Below are 11,061 nucleotides of genomic sequence, written 5' to 3'. Positions count from 1 at the left end.
ATTTATTTAAGGGAACTTTAACGAAAAGCACCCGGTACTGTTCACTTTAACGAAAAACCACATTTTTACACTAAAAAGTCAATCCTGGTACTATTCACTTTACCCTTTATTTTGTCCTTATCATTAAAACTCAAAGTTTTCAAGCCCTTTTCATTAGTTTTCCTTGTTTTTATTTTAAATTCTTTTTTATTATTTAAATTCTAAAATCAACATTTTCTAAACTTTGTTTTAAATAAATAATTAAGATTAAGTTATAAATACAAATTATTCATTCAATCCCTGTGGAAAACGATCTTGCTTAAGCTGTTATACTATGACAACCATATACTCTTGCAAGTATTTTTAAGTGTTTTTATCCCTACTTTTGCAGGTGGTAAAATTTTCTTCCAAATTTCTTGTTGTTCTAGTAGTATGAGAGGCTAATGGCTAAAAAGTGTTAGGTAACTAATTTTCATTCGCCACCAGTTTCTTCCTAAACTGACCAATTGAGGAGCTCTGGGCAAGAGCTAGAGACCAATTGGCCCCTTGAAGAGCCATAGGCAAGATATATATGTCCCATTCGAAATTGATTTTCAGTCATTTGGAGTTAAATATTGCATGTATTAGATATGCTCATTTACCATTTAATTTAAAAACCGGATTTCTTCTCTCATATAGATATATAATTGCTTGCTTCCTATAGATATAAATAATTTGCCCTTTCTTTTACATAGTTGATACTTCCCTGTGGAATAGTTGAGGCTCAAAACTAAAATGTGGTATAAACATTATCAAAGAGAATACACATGGATTACTAGATTCTTAAATATAATCAATTTAGAAACATCAACTGTGGAACAAAATGAAAGAACATATTAATTTATTTCTTTTGTTACATCCTAGTGGGATTTGTTCTTAGTAGAACTCACCCATTTTCACAATAAAATAATGCTAACTGAACTTAAGAAATAATGTGCTTATTTATCTTGAAGAATTTTTTGTAGCCATTACTTGGTACAAAGATTTTTCAAGTTTGTAAATATATATAAATATGCAACTGTGCTCATTTATCTACTAACGTATGATGTATACGTACCCCATAGTTGCCCAACAAATTAATTAATAATTTGATAAGAGTACTATACAACCCACAACAGCAGCCATGCATATATGATTTATCGCTAGTTTTTCCCAGATTTCTTCTTGTCCCTTCCAAGAGTACTCTGAACATTTGACGGATTCGGGCCTCCGCCACTCTGAGAATGGGACGACGAACCGCCTCTTGTGCCAGGATAAAGGACTGTTGCTGCATCGAATTTCTTACTGGAAGACATAGTTGCTAATGATCAACTTAATTAAACTTGTACACAGAAGGTATAAAAATGTACACAATTGTGGCTTTTCCATTGAATGTTGGAAATATTTATAGACATACGGTTCCGTATCTAGCAGTTTGGTTTCCACTGAACTACCAAGAAATTAGAGTAACCTAACTGCATAAGTAAACACAATTTATTTGTTTAATTTAAACCCCTTATTTTTTTTCATATATATCCCGAATGCCGATCGAGTTGTCTGATGAGCTGAGAAACGTTGGGGGTTTGAAAAAAAATCTTTGACGGTTGATCGCATGCATACCTGTGATTGCTTGGAGCATTTGTCTTCGTGAATAACACACACACATTCCTCGAAAAGGAAAACAAATTTCTGACTAGGCCAACTTTGTTACATTAAGATAATATAATGTGGAGGTTTAAATTGTATGGGGATTATCTGTTTATATTTTCTCTCCGTTCTTATCTTCTGATGGTTCTCTGTGATATATTGAAATTTCCTTTTCGGTAATATATTGACTTTCAAGCCATCTGAGAAAATGAACAGAAAAGCTTGCACATGTGCAAAATTAAGCATTAATAGATCGAAATAATTATAATAGTGTAATAATTATGTATGCATTATATATGTCTTAGAATTTATATAATATTACACAACAAATGTTCAAGGCCATCCATGCAGAAAACACACGCGGTTTAACGAATGTTTGAAGTGGCGTGTAGTCTAATCTTATATGTCGAATGTAAAGTAACAAAGACTTTGAAACGTGAAAATAAGTGTGTCATGAAACAACAGAAAATTATCATAAGATGGAAAAAAATCGTGGAGAGAGTTGATGCGTGAAGTTCTGCCAGGCATTCATTTGGAATTGTTGGGGCCCATATATAACCAAGTTTTCAAATTATTAAAAAAAAATACAGACTGCTTGAATTCAAATACTGTATAGTAAAGAGCCATCTGCAGCAATCATGTTTTTAAATTTGAAGTAAAAAGGAGTAGAAAGCTATTAATTTTAGTAGCTTCCTAAAACATTTATACTCCAACCATACCATCTAATTTAGGGAGTCATAGAAACTATGAATAGAAATAGAGTTTTTATTTAAAAATTTATTTAGAAAATAGTAATTAAAACTAAGAGCCTTTAAGAGCTCATCTTTTCTCCTTATGAAAAATTATTGTGTGAATTCGATGCATAATGTTAACCGTGTATCATTCCACTCAAAATTCCCCACATAACTTTTAAAAAATACAACTAAATTAAACTCCATTTACATGCTAAAAAATAAGGATTAAATGTCAAAATGGTTCAGATGTTATAATCATTTGGTCAATTAGTACCCTTATGTAGAAAAATATTTTTCAAATTAAAATACAACCTCCCATCTGCCTTGTCCTTGACCTAAACGACAACCCTAGCCACACAAGTAGGCAACTCGACGAACGCAACTCTTGATCCACCTCAACCCCACTTGTCACTGCCTGAGTTCCATCATCGTAGTCCCAAGAAAATAAATCACAACCACCTCACATTTGACTATGTAATCGAAAAACTAACCGCAATTGAGAGAGCCATATACTACCCTTTTCTCTTCAATTTATTATTTACATCATAAAAAATATATGTACTATGTTTGGATGAGGGTTTTCCAAGTTCTAAGGGATTAAAGTCAAACTATATGAAGGAATGGACAACAAAATATAACATACATGTGATTAGAAAAGTTCTCCATGAGCATTATAAAGACATGTCAGAGGGATTTGCAAAACCCTACTTGAGGGGTGTCATCTACAAAATCCTCCCGCATATTTGTGTGTAATGCTCATGATGAGCTTTTATAATCCCCTCTATGTTACATTTTGTAGTACATTCCTTCATAGTTTGACCCAAACCCTTGGAACTTGGAAAACCCTCATCCAAACATATCCATGGGGTTAATTCGACAGTAGGCTGACGTGGGGTATCATATGCACACAATAATTCTCCTTTCTCACTCCTTAGATTTAGGAGTTCCTAACGATTTTACTATCTTAAGAGTATGATATGGACTGAGATTAGAGATAAAAATTTTCTAATCTTCCCTGAATTTTAGTTCGAATCTTATTTAAAGAGCTCATTGAAGATGCTCTTAATTGATTATATTTAAGATATAGTAATTCATCTAATTTCTCTTTGATAATGTTTTTATGTCACATTACTAACCTCCCCTTTGTCTAAAACCCTAAATCCAAAATTAAAAAAATCTTGACGGACCTTCTAAAATCCTAAAGCCTCAAATTCAATCCTAAACTCCTTTATATGATTCTTTGAAAAATAAGTTTGAGGACAAGATGGTAACCTTCCATATATTTTCTTTAGTAATAGCCCCAAGTTGCAATAAAATTTGTGGCCTATCCAAAATAATTGGTTGGGGTTGGTAATTTTTCTTAAAAAGTATGTCTAACTTCATATTCAATTTGAGTTTATACCTTAAAATGAAATAAGGTCATCTTGGTCAATCTAGTAGCTACCATATTGACGGATATCCGGGCATGACAAACACATGAAGCAGGATGCAAACCAACACTCTAAAGGCAAAAAAATTCAATTCTGACAACTAGATTCCCATCGCACATGAGAGATTCTACACACAAAACTGCCAACAAAGCTACTAATTAAGAAAAATGGTGAAAAACAATCATGCTATTCACCTTTTGGTGTGGATTCGATCCTCACCAATTTTCTCACTCCTAACACTAATTATTTAACCTACTAATTAACAATGTTGCTCTATAAAAGAAAAACATGATTGAAAATGCTCTAAGCAACGTCAACTGTAGAACAAAATCAAATAATATATTAATGCATTTCTTTGTTACATCCTAGTGGCATTTGTTCTTGGCAGCACCCACCCATTTTTACAATAAAATAATTGTATCTCAACTTAAGAAACTATAATGTTCATGTTCTATTCTTGAAAGGAAATATTGTATCAATTATTTGGTACAAAGATCTTTCAATTTTGTAAATATAAATATGCAACTATGCTTATTTATGTACAACTACATAACTCTATAGTTGCCAACAAATTAATCAATAATTCAAGAGTAACATTACACTCACCACATATTTGTACCATCATTCATATCATCTCTATAATAGAGGTATGGCCCACAAATACATGTGGGTCTCATATCTATTAAAGAGATGGTACAACTGATCATACAAATATGTGGTAAGAGTAGCATTTTTGAGAATTCAATAATAATATATAACTCTACTAGAGTAGTCTGCATGTATAATTCTTCACTTGGTTTTTCTAGATTTCTTCTTGTCCCTTCCTCTTGTCCCTTCCTAAATCATTCTGAGCATTTGGCGGATACGAGCCTCCGCCACTCTAAGAAGATGATAGGGACAACGAACCATGTCTCATGCCAAGATAAATGATTGTTGCTGCATTGAATTTCGTACTAGAAGACATAATGCTAATTAGCTTAATTAATCTTGTACACAAATTAAAGGTATGAAAGGAGGTCAAGTTGGGGCTTTTCCATGAAATAATGTTGGATATTATAGCATTGGGAGGGGCGGGCGTTGTTAGGATATAATAGTGCCAGGTGTTACATGTATAGCTTACTATGTGTCTGTGTATCATTGGTTAAGTCTTGAGTTAGTTATAATTGTGTATTTATAAGACAAGTCAATGTATTGTATTGAATTGAATAGTGTGGTAATAATAATTCAGTTTACAAAACTCTCTCTCTACTTTCCCTCTCTAATTTCCCTCTCTACATTTCACAGCTCTTACATTTTCTTACAGTTATCATGGTATCTTCGTCGATCAAGGCTTGCGCCGTCGGTTGATGATCCTATTGCTTCTGCTCGTCTGATTTTTTGTGTTGTTTGATCGGAGTGATGCCTTTGTTGCTGAAGTCACTGGTGTTTGTCGATGATGATTATCGATGAAGTTAGTGTCGTCGTCGATGAAGTTCCTCAGAAACCTTAGTGTTTGGGGATTTATTGCGGTGTTGAATCGTCAGAGTTACGAAGGTGATATTCTTTTGATTGTTTCCTGATTCTTGATCCCTTGCCTCTTGATTCTTGTTCGTCTAAACCCTAATTTTTGGGAATTGTTGTTCACGATTCCTACTGTATTCTGTGTTTCTACGATTTGCTTATATGTGCCGTACTTGATTTGTTTGTATCTTCACAATGGTTACCTCTACTCAGTTAATGCTTACACAATCGCCTATTGCTTCTCTAATTCCAAGTGTGGGTAATACTATTACCGTGACGTTAGATGACTTTAGCTATGTGACTTGGAATTTTCAATTGCAGTTGTTGTTAGATGGTAATGGAATTCATGGTTTTGTTGATGGATCCATTCTGTGTCCTACCAAATTTGTTGATTCTGAATCTGAGGGGGAGGATGATAATCCAGTGCCAGTAATCTCTAATGCATACAAGGTGTGGAAAATTCATGATAAAGCAATGATGACTCTTCTTACTGCTATTTTGTCCACTGCTGCTTTATCTTGTGTGATTAGATGTCAGAGTTCTTAAGAAATGTGGCTTAGTCTTAGAGAACGGTTTGCAAACATGACCAGGACTAGCATAGTTTAAATGAAAATTTATTTGCAAAATATACATAAAAGATCTGAATCAATTTATGAGTATCTTCAAAGAATTAAGGATATCAGAGATCAACTTGCTGCTGTTGGGGTCTTCATATCTAATGAGGACATTGTGATTGTGGCTCTTTGAGGCCTCCCTTCTGAGTATAACACCATCAAGTATGTGATTCGTGGTCGTGAAACTCTTGTGTCCTTGAAAGAGTTGCGTTCACAGCTTCGAGCTGAGGAGTCCACTTTACAAGAAATTTCAAAGTAAGTTCCTTTGATGTCTGCAATGCTAGCTCAATCTTCCAAATCTGGCACACATATGGGTAGCTTTTCTGGTTCTTCACAGTTTCATGAATCCCAGTCACTTCAACAAATGCCTTTTCCAAATCAGTTCTCCCAACTACTTGTGTCTAGACCATTTGCTTTTGTGTCTTAAACTGGTTCAGGGTCTTACAACAATTTCCGAGGAAACAATTGGAAGAACAAAGGCAAAGGCAAGAAGTTTTTATTCGAATTTCAACCTTCTCAATCTTAATTCTCAGGAGCTTCGTCATATCTTCAACAATTTCAGTCTGGTGTTCAACCTTCAGGACAACAAATGTCATCACCTCAGGCTTATCAACCTTTTCAGAAATGCCAAATTTGTGACAGGAAATGGCATTCTGCTCTGAATTGTTATCAAAATGGATGTTAAATCTGTCATCGTGTTGGACATACTGCTGCTACATGTTGTTTGCAAGCTACAGAGGTCTTTGTATGGTCTCAAACAAGCTCTAAGAGCTTGGAATGAAAGGTTCACCAAGTTTCTGTTGTCTTTGGCATTCAAGTCTTCATACGCAGATCCATATCTTTTTGTCAGACATGATGGTTATTCTATTGTCATCCTCCTCTTATATGTGGATGATATAATACTCACTGGTGACAATTCTATCAAATTCAATACTTCATGTTCCTTAGTTGTCACAACATCTGCTCTCAATGAATCAGTTGTGTCGTGATAATCATTGCAGATGTATCATTGATGATTCTTCTATTTGTGTGTAGGACAAGGTCACCCAAAAGCTTCTATTTCAAGGGCTGAGTAACAATGCGGTTTACCCTATTCCAGTGTTCAAACCTCCACCCCATTCTCCAGCAATATACTTAGGTTAAAAAATTTCTTCTACTTTGTGGCATTGTAGGTTGGGTCATCCAACTAATTCAGTTGTTAAAATAACTCTTAGTAAGTCCTCTATCCCCTTTACCTGTAATTCATCACCTCACACTTGTACAGCTTGCTTGGAAGGCAAGTTTACTCACCTACCTTTTCCTTCAAATGCTCCCAAGTCTGTAATTCCTTTTGAGGTCATTCATTCTGATGTATGGGGTCCTGCACCTCAAATGTCTATAAAGGGGTATAGATACTATGTGTCTTTTATCGATGAATGTATTCGATATACTTGGATTTTTCCACTCATCAATAAAGCTGCTGTATTTGGTGTTTTTGTGCAATTTCAAGCCTTTGTTCACAATTTTTTCAATTCCAATATTAAATTTTTTCAAAGTGATGGTGGTGGGGAATATATTAGTTAGCAGTTTCAAGCTTTGCTTCACAATAAAGGTATCCTTCATAAAAAATCGTGTCCGTATACCCCAGCTCAAAATGGTCCAGCTGAGCGCAAAAATAGACATGTCATTGAGAGTGCTATTACTTTACTTCAAGCAGCCTCTTTGTCTTCTAAGTTTTGGTATCATGGGTGTGCCATTGCTACCTACTTAATTAATAGGATGCCAACACATGTTTTGGGTATGCAATCTCCTTTTGAGTCCTTATATCATTCTCCACTTCGTTTAGATCACTTGAAAGTGTTTGGTTGTGCGTGTTACACTTCTCTGAAACCTTACCGATCCAATAAACTTGAACCTAAGACCAATGTGTGTTTTTTTTTTTTGGGTATACTGCTCACTATAAGGGGTATATTTGTTATTCTGTCAAAGATCACAAACTCCTTATTTCCAGACATGTTCTTTTTGATGAAGCAGTGTTTCTTACTTTAAAACCCGGTATTACAATTGAACCCAAAGTTGCTGTGTCTAATTCAGTTATTCATCAAAATACCTTTGTTCCTACTCCAGTCATTCCTATACCTTTACCAGTTGTTTTTTCACATAGCCCTACTGCATCTCCTTCTGTTACTCAGACCCATCTTTGCAATATTGGCGATCTTGTCCCTACTGGGTCTTCTTCAACTCTGAGGCCTAATTCTAAGTTCTCAACTGATTTAGAATTACATCCACCTACTACTACTTCACAAGTGTCAGAACTTCAACTTGTGCATATTCCAGCTCAGAATTCTCATCTTATGCAGACTAGGTCAAAGTCTGGGATTTTTAAAAAGAAATAGGTTTTTCATGCTCAAATACATTATGCCAGTGACACAGAACCATTTTGTTTTAGTATTGCTTCTAAGTTCTCTCATTGGACAAATGCTATGAATGAGGAAATGTCGGCACTTCATCACTAGCATACTTGGACTCTTGTTCCTTTACTTGTTGATAAAAATCCAGTAGGATGTAAATGGATATACAAGATCAAGAGGCACTCCGATGGATCTATTGCCAGGTATAAGGCCATATTGGTGGCCAAAGGGTTTTTACAGAAGGCAGGTCTTGATTACTATGAGACCTTCAGTCCTGTTGTCAAACCAACCACTGTCCGATTGATGTTGTCTTTAGCTGCAACGAAAGGCTGGAAATTGAAGCAACTAGATGTAAAAAGTTCCTTTTGCATGGGTTTATTGAGGAGGAAGTTTATATGTCTCAGCCCTCAGGATATATTGACAAGACACATCCAGACTATGTTTGCAAGCTACAAAGGTCTTTGTATGGTCTCAAACAAGCTCCAAGAGCTTGGAATGAAAGGTTCACCAAGTTTTTGTTGTCTTTAAGATTCAAGTCTTCATACGCAGATCCATCTCTTTTTGTCAGACATGATGGTTATTCTATTGTCATCCTCCTCTTATATGTGGATGATATAATACTCACTGGTGACAATTCTGATGAAATTCAGTGTGTCATCTCTCAACTAACCACATAATTTGATATGAAAGACTTGGGAATTCTCCATTTTTTTCTGGGACTACAGATAGAGTATCAATCCCAGGGACTATTTGTTCATCAGTCCAAATATGTCAAAGAGTTGTTGGTTAAGTCTGATATGTTCAATTACAAACCATGTCTTACTCATTGTCATCCTAATAAGAAACTATTGAATCATGGTAGTTCAGTTTACTCAGATCCTAAGACATATAGAAGTATTGTCGGAGCTCTACAATACTTAACTTTCACTCGGCTTGATATTGCATATTCTGTTAATCAAGTGTGTCAGTTTATGCATTCTTCTTTAGAATCTCACTTTGTTGTGGTCAAGAGAATACTGAGATATCTTAAAGGTACTTTGGATTGGGGTATTTGTTTTAGACCTGGGTCTTTATCTCTCAAAGCTTACACTGATGCAGATTGGGTTGGGGATCCCAATGACAGACGGTCTACCACTGGTGTTGTTATATTTCTGGGCAATAATCCAGTTTCTTGGAGTTCTAAGAAACATCACACTGTTAGTCGGTCATCTACAGAGGCTGAATACAGAACAATGGCAACAACTACTGCCGAACTTGTGTGGCTACAACAATTACTCAAAGACTTACACATTGATACTTCTCTACCTCCTTTACTTCATTGTGATAACATCTCGGCTATGTCTTTGGCAACTAATCCTGTTTTGCATTCCAAAGCAAAACACAGAGAGATTGATTGTCACTTTGTGAGGGAGCGTGTTCGGCAAGGCACTATTTCTTTGCAGTTTGTGGCTTCTGTGGACCAATATGCAGACATTCTCACCAAGGGTTTATGTTCACCATTGTTTTCTGCTCATTACTCCAATCTTATGCTTGGACAATCCCAACATAAAATTGAGGGGGAATGTTAGGATATAATAGTGCCAGGTGTTACATGTATAGCTTACCATGTGTCTGTGTATCATTGGTTAAGTCTTGAGTTAGTTATAGTTGTGTATTTATAAGACAAGTCAATGTATTGTATTGAATTGAATAGTGTGGTAATAATAATTTAGTTTACAAAACTCTCTCTCTACTTTCCTTCTCTAATTTCCCTCTCTACATTTCACAGCTCTTACATTTTCTTACAGTTATCAGGAGTTAGGGTTAGGCCAAAGAATTACCAAGAAATTAGTAACCTAAAAGCATAAGTATTTTATTTGTTTAATTTTAAATCGTTTTTCTATATTTCCAGCTGCATGCCGAGTGGTCGGATGAGCTGAGAAGAATGTGGTCCTTAGGCCGCGTGTAACGCAGTTAAGAAGAAAACTTGAACGGTAATTTGATTGCGCATGCATGCATGCAAGTCATTGCTTGGGGGATTTCTCCTCTTGTATCACAGACACATATTCCTATAAAATGAGAACAAGTTTTTTACTAGGATCTTTGTTATATTAATTAAGTTAATACGTGGATATTTACATTATATGGGAAATTTCTGTTTTTTACTAGGATCTCTGTTTTTGCGTGTCTCTCTCTCTCTCTCTCTCTCTCTCTCTCTCTCTCTCTCTCTCTATAGATATATGGACTTTCAACCATCAAAGAAAATGAAGAGAAAAACATTATGGGATCTCCGATTTCATATTTCACAACAAATGTTCAAGGCCTGCAAAAATTTAATCTTCCTCGAAACAAGGTGTAACGAATGTTGGAACATCCACACCGATGCATATCTTAAGAGGTGGCGTGTAGTTTAATCTTTATAGGTATGGAATTTAAAATAAGAAAGATTTTCATAAAGAACCATATAATCCAAATTTTCATATTATTAAAAAAATTAGAAGGAAATTAATTTTTCATTTGATATATGTTTGTAATTCTTTTTCATAAAATGATGATATTCCAAGCTGCTTTAATTTTCACTTCTCACAGAACTGACACACCAGTTTAACTATTGTAATCTTCTACTTAAATTTGTTTTATACGAACACTAACATGGCGAAGAATAAATTGGTTATCAACTCGCTATTTTTTAGATTCAAACATAAGACCGTTGACTTACGAGTAAAAATGAATAATATTAAACTGTATTACTACGTACCTTCAAAACTCA

The 11,061-nt window shown here is 35.0% G+C and overlaps 1 long non-coding RNA gene across 1 annotated transcript in view; it reads right to left on the bottom strand.

Moving 5' to 3' along the window:
• Positions 1 to 832: 832 nt before the first annotated feature.
• Positions 833 to 11,061, bottom strand: part of LOC126588297 (uncharacterized) — a 97,693-nt gene continuing 87,464 nt past the window's right edge. The window contains exon 2 of the long non-coding RNA XR_007611404.1: positions 833 to 930. This is a non-coding gene — a long non-coding RNA (uncharacterized LOC126588297). The remainder of the gene's footprint in view (positions 931 to 11,061) is intronic.

The sequence above is a fragment of the Malus sylvestris genome, chromosome 11 (assembly GCF_916048215.2).
Source record: "Malus sylvestris chromosome 11, drMalSylv7.2, whole genome shotgun sequence".
Taxonomy (NCBI): Eukaryota; Viridiplantae; Streptophyta; class Magnoliopsida; order Rosales; family Rosaceae; genus Malus; species Malus sylvestris.
Note: the sequence above shows the minus strand (reverse complement) of the source record. Positions and strands in the feature narration are given on the sequence as shown.